At 52.0% G+C, this 14,577-nt stretch overlaps 1 pseudogene; it reads left to right on the top strand.

Annotated features, from left to right (window-relative positions):
* Window positions 1-11,760: 11,760 nt before the first annotated feature.
* Window positions 11,761-12,176, top strand: LOC101516659 (small ribosomal subunit protein uS4-like; annotated as a pseudogene).
* The last annotated feature ends 2,401 nt before the right edge of the window (window positions 12,177-14,577 follow it).

Below are 14,577 nucleotides of genomic sequence, written 5' to 3'. Positions count from 1 at the left end.
TGACAAGAGGTTCAGACCAACCACCCCCATGTATCTTTAAGCAAACAGGGATGGTTCCTAAAAGCATGCACTCAGAGAGGTGCCCTTAATAGGATTTTTATCCCAAGCTGCTGGCTGTCTTGGCAGGTACTGTGGTCTGCATCTGCAGTGTGGCAGGTGGGGCTCCACGAAGGTGCTTGGTATGTGTGTGTACTACAGGCTCTGCCTTCGTAGATAGACGCAAGCCACCTGGCAGGATTGGCTCTTGCAACCTGGATTAGTGGCTACAAGGGAAGATGACTCGGAACCATCTGCTACTTGTCTGCAGCAGACAAGTCCCTTGCCAGAAGACAAACAGATACCAACACCCTGCTCTTGGACTTCCTAGAAACCAAAACCAAGGACCAAAATATGTGTTATTCTTTATAGCTTGCCCGGTCCTGGGAATCCTGTTACAGATTGAGACATTGAATGCCGGGTATACTGGACAAAGACACAATCATTGACCCTCAGCCATAATGTAGCCTGCATCCAAACGCTGTCACCATTGTTGTAATAGCTGCACCTTTGCTACGCTTATGCACCCAGGGGTGATGGGGTCCAATCCATCTTTCCTGAATGACTTTTCCTGGATTGTGGGCCTGTGACAACTGGCCTTTCCCTGATACTGCACAGCAGAGCAGAGAACACATGCCCAGGTAGACACACGGACGCCTTCAGCCAGCATGGAACCCAGATGGCTGGGGCAGGAATGAACCATGGCAGAGCAACGTCAAGAGAAATAGGATGTGCTTCTGTACCTGGAACAAGAGCCAAGCCCCCTAGACCATGGCAGTGCTGGCTCCAGCAGGAGGATGTCTCCCAGTCCACCACACCTGCTGTCAGCTGGGACGCCACTCACGTTTTAACTTCTGTTTGACATTGGCTGACAGTTAGTGAACTGTTTGCTAATCCAGCAGCAGAAAACCTTGGAGGACAACTTTTCAAAGGAATGAAGGCCCACCAGGTAAGGGAATTCAAAGAGAAACAGATGGCATCCAACTGCCATTGTGCTCACTTTTGGAGTGCTCCAGTAGATGGATTTCTCTCATTTCCTATCCTTCCCCCCAAACTTTTTCAAGAAAAAGGAATACATCCTTTTTTTAAGAGGGTGCAGTACAATGGTTTGAAGGAGGAGGATTAGCCAATAACAATGGTCAGAGTTTGTCCAGTTCAAAGCTGGGCACCAGGAGCTTCTTCTTGGTCTCCCATGTGATGCACAAGTTTAAGGTCTTAGGCTGTCCTCCACTGCTTCCCCAGGCCATAAACAGGGAACTGGATCAGAAATGAAGCAGCTAGGCCATGAACCAGCACACAAATGGGATGCCAGCACGGTAAGGCAGAGCATTCGCCTATTGAGCCCACACTGGCCCCTGTTTGTCAGAGCCACATTCAGTTGATTGTATGAGGTCCAGCCACCCACACAGGCCCACTAATCTCAGTCACTCACAGGTGCACACCCAGACCCAGGTCACCCTGACCTCTTGGTTTGGTTTCCAGGCCCCTGGGACCTCAGGGAAAGCGCATGCCCTAAGCAGGGCACAGAGCACAGGTTGCCTTCACGTGTTGTGGCTCAGCACACAAACCCTAACTCCTCTCTCACCCCAGTGGGGCCGTGCCTGCTGATTCAGTCTCTAATGCAGCTCATCCATTGCATCTTCTCCCCCTTTCTACACTCATGACCTCCCCTGGCCATGTCAACCCTTGTTCTAAATCTCTTCACTCTCCACACTGCCCCTCCCCTCCAGCCTCCAGTCTCCCGCCCCCGTCCGCCAACCACACACACCCGCCCCTAGCCCATGGTCTTTGCAAGAGCTGCTTCCTTTTTCCCTAAAATGATCTCTCCCTTCTCATCTTGCAGGACTTGGTAATTAAGTCTTTACTCTTCAAGAGGCTTTTCATCATCAATCCTAAAAGTTAGCCTTCCCTTTCTGTAGACGTTCATGATTCATTGATTTACAGATGGGCCAGATACAGTTCTAGATCCTATCTCATTCTCTGCTTCTTTCACCACACTCAAGTGAGCCCCAAACATCATCGTTTCCTTTCCTTCTCTATTTATGTGCATTGCTTGTTTTCACCACCAGGGATGGAGTCACAACATCTATTTCATGCAACACATACTTGTAGCACTAGGTCAATGCCAAGTTAGTATCTGTTGGACACATAAATGGGGCAGCACCAGGACATCACAGGGTCTGTGTGTGTAATCCTTAACCTAGAAGATGATTAAGGATGCAAGCTGCTGTCATCCACATTGCTATTGTGTGTGATTTTTCAAAGACCTTCGTAGACAGGACAAAGATTCAGACACTTGTTAATAACAGGAAAAGAGCAACTTTTGCCCCAGAGACTCTGGGAAGCAGGGCCTTGCTCAGACTTTTGTAATTTGCCTCAGATCTTAAAAAAAAGAGCAGATGCATCCAGTCCACTGGGATTAGATGCCAGCTTGTGCTTTAGGGGTCCACACTGATGGTTGCCCTCACTCTTAGGAGGACCAAGGCAGGGAGAGGCAGCCATTCTACTTCCTGCCCTCACAGGAATATACCCCTGGTATTGTGGCTGCCCCAGATGTCCGTAGACTGACAGCCAGCTGCTGGTGATCTGTGTCACCAGGGCTCTGAGCTAACTATGTCCAGCTTCATCACTTTGGCTGCTTGAGGTCTGGGAAGGGAAGTGTGTTTTCTTTTATGTGTGTCTCTGGGCTGTAAGCTATGCCCAGCTTCATCACTTTGGCTACTTGAGGTCTGGGAAGGGAAGTGTGTTTTCTTTTATGTGTGTCTCTGGGTTGTAAGGCAAGTTGGAAAGACAACTCACCAAGTTTTCTCCAGAACACTGTCAGATTTTCAAAATAATCCTCAGCAGAGAAAGGGGCAGTGTAGGCTTCTCCATCTTTCATCTTTCAAAACAGAAACCATGATCAACATGGGCTATTGTAGAGTACCTGCATTCTGTCTATCAAATATTTCCTTATTGGTTTATTCCAGAAGTGAAGATGGTGGATCAAGCACTAATCTCAGAGCCCAAGAGATAGGAGTGACCATAACACTTGCCCTGCATGAATTTTCAGAGCAACAAGTAAAGAATCCCTAAAAGACAGTGGAAGATGGAGACAGAGATGCTCCTGTGCTCAGCTGGATGAGTGGGTGCAGGAGGCAACTGCATGGGTAGCAGGGAAGAGGGCTGTAGGCAGGGTGGGGTGAAGGGCAATGTCTGGTGCATGCTGGAGGGTGGCCTCTGGGTGCAGGTTGGGTGGGGGTGGAAGGTGACTCCTGGGTGCAAGCTAGAGGGTGATGAGATTCAGCAGACTACCCTGCCCTCTTTGCTTCAGGCAGCCACTGCTGTTGCATAAAAAACCCAAAACATTGGGACTGAAAATAACAACCCTTCCTCAAAAATCTCTGGTCTCCAAGGCAACACCCGTCTTCCCTGGGCTCCCTGGGTGGCTGTGTGCAACTGACAGTTGGGCTGGATAGTTTGGTGGACAGCTGGGACACCACCATCCTCCTGAAGGCTGGACCAGTCTTCCACCCACCACGGAGGTCTTGGAGGCAGGTGTTAGCCAAGACACCCCTTGGTGCTGTCATTCAGAGCCCCACACCCCACTGGGCTCCCACGTCAAAGCTACACCTGCCTCGGGAGTCTACTGAGGCATCTCCTTCCAACTCCAAAGAAAATAAGCATCTCCCTCTAGATTTCAGCCAGGCCCTTTGCTTCTGAGGAATGCAGTGGCTAACACACATGCGTCCCACCAGCTGCTGCTCAGTGAACACAGCCATAAGACATTGTGTTTTCCCAACCTCTCTCTAGGTTGAAGACCAGGTGACTCATTCCTGTTCAAGCAGATAATGGAGTCACACCCACCTGAGACCCCTCTGAGCCCTGATGGGCCCTAACAAACAGGATTGCTCTTGCTGGAGAGCACAATTCCTGCCTCCGCAGGATCCTTCACTGCCCTTGAACATTTCCACGCTCCACCTCCAGACCTGGTCCACGGGAGAAAGTGTTCAAGACATAGAGTTCTGACCAGTACAGAGCATGCGCTCCAGAGAGAACGTGCTCACCTGGAGAGAGGCAGTGTCAGCCCCACCTGCACGTTCTCATCCATTCCCCAGTCCTGCCAGCCCAGGGACATCAGCCCCCACTTCCCATGGAAGCTAGAACCCATCTCCCAGCAAGCCACAAAGAATAGGATCTGGTCCGCCATGGCTCCTTGGTTTCTGGCAGTATTTAATTGCCCAACAGCCCCAGGCCTCACCCCTGCCAGCTCACTCATCAACGTCCCCAACACACCCAAGCCCTGAGCACTGCCAAGTCCTCACAGGCCATTCTAGACAACCTGGAGCAGTCAGGAAGTTTACCTACTAGGCTGTAGGGTCAGAATCTCATAAGCGTGGGCAAAGGAGGGTTGAGGGCACAAAGCTACCAGGGCAGCCAGCACTGGAGGGAAATCGGAGCATCTTGGTCTTGTGTGCTGCTTCGGGCTCCTCTGATAGTCCAAGAGGCCCCAAAAACCTTGCCTGTTCAACAACATCCAAATGAAAACCTGGGGTTAAGCCAGGAGAATGACCCAGCAGTATCCAATCAGCCCCACTCAGTCCAACCAGCTCTCCTGCACTGTGCTTTCATAGTCAAATCAGAAGCAACACAGACTGGCCCAGTAAAATCTGTTCTCTGGGAATCAGGAGATGCACATTTGAGTCCTGGCCCTGCACCCTAACAATGACCAGGGGCTTCAGATGAAAGGAAGCAGTTGAAAGCAGAGAAAGGAAGAAGTTGTACCCCATAACCCTGAAGGTCCATCCCAACCTGAGATTATGGGCACTGGGTTCATTCAATTTCATAGACCCATGGTTCAGCGGAGCAACTGTCTACTGTTCAACCTGTCCCCGCAATGTCTCTAGGCTTCCAGACTCTCAGGGTACAAATCTGACCGAGTCCACTCCCCTACCACTCCGAGGAGATAGGTCTGGGTGAGCCCTCTGTCCCATGTCGGCAGTGCCCATGCAGTGCCAACCATGTCCTCATCTCTGCTGTGACTGTTCCCAGCTGACTTCCGCTATTCCTTAACCACCTGCCCCTCAGAAAGCAACCATTCTAGGCACATCCACTCCACACCCCCGTTCCCAAGACTGTACAGTTGCCACAGCAGGAATGGGTTGGGTGAGGTGCTGGCATCCCACATGGGTTCCACTTCAAGTCCCAGCTGCTCTACTTCCAATCCAGCTCCCTGTCAATGTGCCTGGAAAAGCAGGGAGGATGGCCCAAGTCATTAGGTCCCTACACTCAAGTGGGAGACTGTATGAAGCTCCCAGTTTCCAGTTTCATACCAGCCCAGATCCAGCCATTGCAGCCATTTGGGGAGTGAGCCAGCAGTGGGAAGATCTGTCTCTTCCTCTGCTTCTCTCTGTAACCCTGGCATTCAAATTTTAAAAAATCTCTTTTTCAAAAAGTAAAATAAAGTAAAAAACACACAACAAATGAGCATGACGATCGTAAGAAGGAAGGAAGGAACTCGCCTGCCAGGCAGCAGAATCGGGTGGGTGCCCAAATCTTTTGGCTCTTCCTCTGTTGTTTCCACTCTTCCCATGGCCAAAGCAGCACAGTGGGAGTCATTAGCTCAAGAAAGAGACATCATCTCTTTACCTCAAATCTGTCACCAGGTCAGTGCGACTGTGGGGAACTCATGGCCCAACCACGCCACTGCATTTCTCCAAGTAGTGTGCAAACATCCCCTCCGGGGTCCAGGCTGTGTATGCTCAACTGGAGATCGCACATCCCTCAGAGAAGTCTGGGAACAGCACTTGGCTCCAGACTTGGAGATCCCTGCAAAAACCCAGAGTGCCTGTGCAAGGGACCTGCTGCTTGCCTGAGAAGTGTTTGCAGCAAGGGATGGGGTAACATCCCCCTGCACTCCCACCCGTCCTGTTACTCCAGGACTGCGCTCACCAGGAAGCCATGAACCCATTGGCTGGGAGGCATGTTTAGCAAACTGTCAATTCTCTCCCAGTCTTCTTTATTTTGGTCTTCTGTGTTCCTCTAAATAAACAATAATTAAGCTTAACGATGAGAGAGGAGAAAGCCGGAATAAGCTTCCCCATGTTCTCCTTGCTGCCAGATCTTGCAGGCACAGAGCCAATGAGGCTGCCGGGTTTATTCATCTTCCCCTTTGCCAAGTGCACACGTAATCCCCTGGGGTGAGAAGCGGGTGTCAGGGACGGCTGCTCCACAGTCCCAGGAAGCCCACCCAGAGAGCAGGGCCAGAGTGGACAGATAACGGTCTCTGTTTAATGTTCCCACTAGCTCAAGCACACAGACACACTCTTGCCTGCTGACTGCAAGTGCTCTGACTTTGACCTTGCCAGGGAGTACCCATCCAGAAGGCACCAGAAGAAGGTGGGAGGAACATGGTCACCTGACAAAAACCCAAGAGCCGAAGCTCCACCAAGCACATGCAAAGGTGAAATCATGTGAAGGCCAATTGGATGCTGATGGGAAGTGAGAAAACCACGCGACATGGGTTAGGGTGCACTTGTGACACTAGCATGTGGATGCTGAATCGAGTCCTGATTGCCCTCTCTCAGTCTAGCTCCCTGCTAGATGCCAATGCAACTGGGAGACCGCATAGAGTTCTAGGCCCACTGAGGAAATCTTGGCCCAGCCCTGGCTGCAGATGCCATTTGGGGAAGTGAACTAGCAGGTGGAAGATCTGCTTCTCTCTTTCTAACTCTGCCTTTCAAAAATCCTAAACAAAAAGATCCTCGCCTTAGTTACATCTGTGAAGTCCCTTCTGCTGTGGAAGATGACATGGATTCAGGCTCGGCTTCTGTTCTGCCTCTACACAAGAATTGGCTGACCGCAGCAGACAGGACATATCTCTGATAAGGAGGGGGGTGGGAATCAGGGGCGTTGATGGGCGATCTCCTTCCTGACACCCTGTGCAGAGGGCTAGAACTGGAGGGCAGGTAGGTAAACCTTCAATCGTTCATTTGTTTGTTTGTTTGAAAAGCAGAGTTATAGATAACAGAGAGATGTTTCATCTGCTTCTTCACTCCCCTGATGGCCACAATGTCCAGGGTTAGGCAAGGCCAAAGCCAGAAGACAGGAGCTTTATCCGGGTTTCCCAGATGGGCAGGGTCCCTAGCACTTGAGCCATCTTCAGCAGATTTTTTTTTCCAGGTCATTAGCAGAGAACTGAAGATTGGAAGTGGAGCAGCTGGGACTCAAACCAGTGCCCATATGGGATACAGTGGTACAGTCAGCAGCTTTACCCACCACTCCACAGAGGGGTCAGAAGGCTCAGATGGGGTATGTGGCTCTGCGGTCAGGCAGTGTGGTGGAGAGAAATGACAAGGCAGGGTAGCTGTGGACTCTCCACACCTGCACCTGGATGGTGAATCAGGAGAACCTATCACCTCAGCTGTTGCAGGGAGCTTTTGAGAGCTCCAGAGATGAGTCCTGCCTCCCCCCGAATGGCCCTCACAACCTCAGAGGACTAGACGGGCAGGTTCTTGCCCTGTCTTCTGGGAAGAGAAGCTGTTGTTGAGGTAGACAGGGAGGAGCAGGGCCAGAAGACACCTGGAGTTTCTATGCATCCCAGGACTGGCAGGCATGCTGGAGCAGCCAGGGTCCACCCGCCCTTCATGGCCAGGTATCTCTCCATTGGCTATTTCCCATTCTCAGCAACCATAACTGGGCACCTTTGAAATGAGAATTATGAATTTAAATACAAGGTTTAGAGTCCCCAGGTGATGCCCAGCTCAACCCTGCCCACCACACACACACAGCCCTTATGCACACCAGCGGGAACTGTAGCCCAGTTGGGGTGCCCCAAGCAATCCCCACCGGCAGCATCCCCAGCCCTGGTTCCCACACATGACAGTGTGTGCAGCAAACTGGTCCAGACTGTCCAATCTCATCTTGGCATTCACATGCTGGTGCTATAGCCTGACTCAGCCTGGCCCAGCCTGCCCCAGTTCCTGCTCAGGTTGGTCAGTGCTGCAGCCTAACCCAGCCCAGCCAGCCCCCAGACCCAGCCATAATATGAACTGGATGGTGTTACAGCCCAACCCAGCCTGTCCTGCACCCCACCCTGGTTCTCACATCTGCCAGTGGGTGCTATGACCTGACCCTGCCTGGCCTTCCCCAAGACCTGGGCCACAGGTATGCTGGCAGGTCTGCAACCGGCCTGGGCTGTGCTGCTCCAAGCCTTGGTCTTGTGCTCATCTGTAGGGACTGCATCCTGATAGAGGAGTTCCCAAAGCTTCTCTCTCAAGTAACCTCCCAGTGGCAGGTTTCACACACAGTGGTGGATTCTTGGCCCAGTCTGACTTGGCCCACCTTCTGTCCTAGCAGGTATAGCGGCCTTGCCCCATTGGCCCATCCCAGTACCAAAGCCACCTCTTGTCCTTACTCATCTCTAAGTAGGCCCCAAATCCTTGCCCCTGTTGCCTTTTGTCACACCTGCTGTTAGAACTGTGCCAGTCACTCATGCACTCCTCCTTTGGTTGCAGGTCCTCAGACTATTGGAGCAGGGAAGGAGCCCCAGGGTCCTAGCTCCTGAAAGCTGCCAGCTCAGATCCCATCTTGGAGACCAACCCAACAGCTCTGTCTGCCAAGCCAACAGCACCCTCGTGTGGCGCACTCTTTGAACAGCAACTCAAGAGTCGCCAGTGGAACAGGGACAGCTTCCTACCGAGGAAGGATAATATTAACTTCACCTGCACCTGCAAGCCCCAGAGGCTGGCATCCCTTGCTCAGCAACAGCGGTTCTCAAAGTGTGTGTCAACCAGCAGCAGGGAGTGCTCTGGGAGCTAGTGAGCCATGCAGTCTCCTGAGATGCCGAGGCCAAGGTTTTGCCATGGGTGAGTTCACCAGGTCCTCCACAGCGGATCCACTGCCCAGCACTCAGGCGAGTATGAACACAGCCCTCAGTCCTGGGCACAGCTAGCTGTCAGTCAGCAAAACAGGCAGCTAAAAGCCCCAGCCTTCCCGACACCTGGAAAGTTCCTCTGCAGATGACTGGCACTTGTGTGCCAAGATTAAACCCTTGGACTCCTGCTTACTGGCTCAAGCTGGGAGCCCAGCAGTAAGTCCAAGACAGTCACCCCAGGAGCCCGTCACCCAAGGTGACCCCAAGAGCACCTTGCTATGGTGTGGAGACTCAGCCTGGACAAGGGGAGAAACCCGCTCAGGGTCAGGTGCTGTGGGCAGCTGGGTACAGGTCCTGGGGAGCCCCAGGGACTTAGGGACGCGGGGCACATCCAGAGATGCCTCCTATCCTTCTGAAGGGCAGCACCTGGGTGCTGATTCCAAGACTTCTCAGTCCATCGCCCCACCCCCAGCCCCAGTAACCTAGTGGCTAAAGTCCTTGCCTTGCATGTGCCAGAATCCCATATGGGCACTGGTTCACATCTCGGCTGCTTCACTTCCCTCCCAGCTCCCTGCTTGTGGCCTGGGAGAGCAGTAGAGAACGACCCAAAGCCTTGGAGAAGCAGGGTACCACCATGTGGTAGACCTGGAAGAAGCCTGACTCAGCTCTGGCCATTACAGCTACTTGGGGAGTGAATTAGTGGATGGACGATCCTTCTGTCTCTCCTCTATAAAACTGACTTCCCAGTAAAAATAGTTTTTTTAAAAGATTCATTCATTTGTATTCGAAAGGCAGAATTATGTATAGAGAATGATCTTTCATCTGCTGGTTCACTCCCAAAATAGCTGCCCATGGCAAGCCAGGAACTTCTGGGTGTCCATCCTCCCTGCCTTCCCAGGCCACAAGCAGGGGGCTGGATGGGAAGTGGAGCAGCCGGGACAGGAACCAGCGCCCATGCGGCATGTCGGTGTTTCAGGCAGGTGGAGATTTAGCGTGCTCTGCACCAGTGCCGGCCCTGCAGCTCACACCTGACTGCCTGAGATGCATGATTCCTCATTCAGAGCCTATGCACCAGTCGGCACCTCTCTCGGGTCACATTCTCCTGAGATGTCTCCATGTCTAGACAGTGCAGTCCTTCCCCCATCCCTCCCCTACCCCGGCTCAACCCAGCACCCGGTCCTGCCTGTAGAGTTGAAATCAAAATGGAGTAAACATGGCTCATTGCTAACTGCACTACTTCTCGTTTTTGTAACTTCTGCTTTGCTTGCTTGGCTAAGAAACTGTGTGAGCTTGCAGGCCTACGTGCCCTTTAGTGCCAACGGCACTCAATCCCCATGAATCAAGTCCCAAGCCTAATTAACCCAGAGATGACTCCAAGGCTGGAGTCTGGTTATCTCACAGGTGGCTTCAAGGCTGGAGTCCAGTTACCTTAATCACTAGACCAGAGAAGAACCAGGCAGAGGCTGCCCAGCCGAGATAGGCAGGGAATGTGTGGCCTTTCCTCCCTCACTTTACAAGCTATTGTAAATTGCCCCTTTGGAGCTGTTGTAAACTGCTCCTATAAAAACCCTGTGAATATGCCATTTGGGGCAACATTCCAGTAAGGGGTGTAGGTCCCGGTCCGCCGACCAGCCAGTAGGTCAGTTGCCTTGCCTCTCATTGTAATAAAACCTTGTTGTGACTGTCACTGGTGAATGTAACATTCTGTTTTAGCAGTCCAGTGGACACAACACTGCCCACAGAGCCTGCCGAGCCAGCCTGGAAGGGACAGCCCTTGTCCAGGAACAATGCCAGCAGGTAAGAGGGGCACCACTGTGGATCATCCCAGAAAGCAGGATGGCTGTAGGGGAGAAGGCAGGCTCTGAGTCAGACCCTGGAGATCAGGCAGGGACAGGGTGCTCAGAAAGAAGGAGCCCAATGGTTGCCTCACCTTGATAGGCCTGGTGGTACCCTGCTTCAAAGTGTCTGCAACAGCAAGGGGCAAACTTGGCTCAGCTCTCCCAGGTACCAGTCTAAAAGTAGGCCTTGTCAGTAGCAGGCCTGGGGCCAAGATCCCAGAAGGAACACATGAGAGTGAAGAAGCTTGCCCCTTCTCTTGCTGCAGGAAACTCAGCACCCTAATCCAGCAGGCACTCATGCTGCTCACAGACCTACGACTCGGGTTAGGCTCCTGCCTGCTCCATACCAGGCATGTCACGGGGGCCTGGAAGATCTGTGTCCAGGGGAGCTCACTCCCTCCACTGGGCCCTGAGCACTGGGCGGGGCTCAGCTGGGAGCCAGAGTAGGGGGAAGAGGGGCAGGTGGTTCCATTAACACAGGCCTCATCCATAGGCCTTTGGAATTCCGTTTCCAAAAACTGTGCTGAGGCGATCCGAAGCCAGGAGCCAGGAACCTCTTCCGGGTCTCCCACATGGCTGCAGGGTCCCAAGGCTTTGGTCCGTCCTCAACTGCTTTCCCAGGCCACAAGCAGGGAGCTGGATGGGAAGCGGGGCTGCCAGGATTAGAACTGGCACCCATATGGGATCCCAGCACATTCAAGAGGAGGACTTTAACCACTAGGCCACTGTGCTGCCCCCTCCTTTTTTTTACAGAAATATTTTATTTATTTGAAAGGCAGAGTCACAGAGAGAGAAATCTACCATCTGCTGGCTGCCCCCAAGTGGCCTCAATGGCTGAAACTGAGCCAGCCCAAAGCCAGGAACCAAGAGCTTCTTCTGGGTCTCCCACACAGGTATAGGGGCCCAGGCACTTGAACCATCCTCTGCTGCTCTTTCAAGCCTTAAGCAGGGAGCTGAATCAGAAGTGGAGAAGCCAGTCTTTGCCCCTGACGAGACCTTTGGTTTAGGCAAGGACTGCAGAGCGAAGTCAGCATGCCAGTGGCCCCGAACAGTGTTTGTCGCAAAAGTTACCTGACCTCATGGTATCCCTTCCAGAAGTCCTGCCTCGACCAGGAACTGGAGCTGATTGACAAGTATGGGCTCCGGAACCTGCATGAGGTCTGGAGGGTCAAGTTCACACTGGCCAAGATCTGCAAGGCTGCCCAGGAGCTGCTGACGCTGGATGGATGGACTTGCAGCAGCTATTTGAAGGCAGTGCCCGGCTGTGGCGGCTGGATGAGAGCAAGATGCAGCCAGATTACCTCCTGGGCCTGCAGACCGAGGACTTCCTGGAGAGGCGGCTGCTGACCCAGATCCAAGTCCATCCAGCACGCCGGTCAGTGCCGCATCAGGGTCCGCAAGCAGGCAGTGGACAGCCTGTCCTTCATCCCAGAAGCACACTGACTTAGCACTGGCTTGCCCAATGTGGTTGCCAACCAGGCAGCAGGAAGGGAAAGACTGCCAAGAAGGGCCAGGTTGGGGCCAGGGCAGGCAAGCCCTCCCCATCCCTCTGGGCTGCCAGGGGATGTTTTCCAGTCAGATAACAGAGCAGGAACTCACCACCACCACAAGAAAACAGGAAAAAAAGACGGAGGAAGAGGAGGAGGAGGAGGAGGACAAAGAAAAGCCAGCACCAGAACTAGCTGCCATACGGGATGCCGGCCTTGCGCAAGTGGCCTTTATGTGCTAGACCACAATGCTAACCTCTTCTAAGCAGGGTTGACTGGACTTTCGAAACTGGAAGTCCAAACTTGAAGGCCAGTTAGGCTCCCAAACCAGTCATCCCACAAGGGCCAGCTTTCTCTGTCCTTTCTGTCCATCTTTACAACAAAGCATACCCCATCCAGCTCCCTGCTTATAGCCTGGGAAAGCAGTGGAGGATGGCCCAAAGCCTTGGGACCCTGCACCTGACTGGGAGACTCAGAAGCTCCTGGCCCCTGGTTTCATGTTGGCTCAGCTCCATGCATTGGGGCCATCAGGGAAGTGAACCACCAGATAGAAGATCCTTCTCTCTTCTTTCCTTCCCTCTGTAAAAGCTGCCTTTCCAGTAAATATAAATAAATTTTTAAAAATACTAATAATAGGGCCCACCATGATAGCCTAGTGGTTAAAGTCCTTGCCTTGCATGCACTGAGATACCATATGGGCACTGGTTCTAATCTCAGCTGCCCCACTTCCCATCCAGCTCCCTGCTTGTGGCCTGGAAAAAAAGTCGAGGACGGCCCAAAGCCTTGGGACCCTGCAGCCATGTGGGAGGCCCAGAGGAAGGTTCTGGAACCTGGCTTTGTATTGACTCAGCTCCGGCCGTTGAGGCCACATGGGAAGTGAATCAATAGACAGAGGATCTTCCTCTCTGTCTCTCCTCCTCTCTGTATATCTGACTTTCCAATAAAAATAAATAAATCTTCAAATAATAATAATAACGGTGTTATTTCTTGGAGAAGAGGGAGTGGCTACTGGGAAGGGCTCAACTTAATTCACAAGTGGTAGAGGCATGGTGGAGACCGGGGCTGAATGAGGCCCAGCTGTGGGCCAGGCCGAGGGCAGCTGTTGCAGACACTCACCCGAGAGGCCTCTGCATCTCCCCAGCCTCGGCAGCCCACCGCATCAGGGTCTCACAACTCCCAGGCCTGGCAGTTCCTCGTGCAGGTTTGCATAACACTGGGACTCCAGCCTGCTTGCTTCATTTCCACCTCTCAGTCTCCTCTTCTTCCCGGGACCTTCATGGAGTCTGTGTAAAACAGAATGAGAGCTAAGTTAAAACAGATGAAAGAAAAAAATAAACAAAAGGCTAAGTTTAACAAGGGAGTAAACGATTTTTAAGTCCACGCATACTGAAGGGTTTTTACGAAGTTCAGGGAAGATTAGGATCATGGATAAACCAGGTGTGGATTTTAAAACTGAACCCAAATAACCTTATGTTTACATGCCATTTTTCTACTAAATTTTTTTTTAATATAAACTTTATTTTTTAGAATGATTACATGGTTGATTAGGGTGGGAAAGCTCAAGGTTTAGGGAAAATTGGGTGTACTTGTTGCTTCCAAATTTGCTATTTCTTCTTGTTGTTTCTGGGGGAAGGGGAGAGACAAAGGGGGAACCGCTCATGACTTTCCACATGTCCCAGTACCCAGGAATGAGGAACCACCACCTCATATCAACCCAGTCTACTAGCTTTTTGAAATAATAATAATAATCCTTGAAAATCAGGGTTGCAAGAGAGAAATCTTCCAGCTACTGGCTGTCTACCCAGCTGGCTACAGTGGCCAAGGCTGGGCCAGGCCGAAGCCAGGAGCCAGGTGCTGCATCCGGGCTCGCATACACTTGGGCCACCTTCCACTGCTTTTCCCAGGCCATCAGCAGGGAGCTGGATCAGCAGTGGAATAGCTTTGACAGTGAGTGGGCACCTTGCTAGGACGGCAGTGTCACAGTGATGGCTCAACTCACTACATCACGATGCCAGTGCTGCCACCATTTTGTTGTTGTTTAAATAATAAGTTCATTTTATTTGTGATGGTGTTTACATAGTTGAGAGGGATTCATGCCCATCAATTAGGGTAGGGAGAGACAAGAAATGGGGGAAAGTGAACGAAACAATGGCCTCCAATCTCCTTTTTAATTCCTGTATCTGGGGAAAATGGGGAGAGAAGGGGAGAGAGTCGTTCCCAGCATCCCAACTGCACCAGTACCCTAGAATGCGGGATGAACACCCGATATCATCCCAGGGTCCCTGGGTGGAATATGTTGCAAGAATACTGCTTAAGTGGTTTGGATAGTTCTAAGGTGCTAGTTCTAAGTTCGTTGCTCCAA

This window comes from Ochotona princeps, chromosome 22 (assembly GCF_030435755.1).
Source record: "Ochotona princeps isolate mOchPri1 chromosome 22, mOchPri1.hap1, whole genome shotgun sequence".
Taxonomy (NCBI): Eukaryota; Metazoa; Chordata; class Mammalia; order Lagomorpha; family Ochotonidae; genus Ochotona; species Ochotona princeps.
This window is presented reverse-complemented; position numbering and strand designations above follow the sequence as displayed.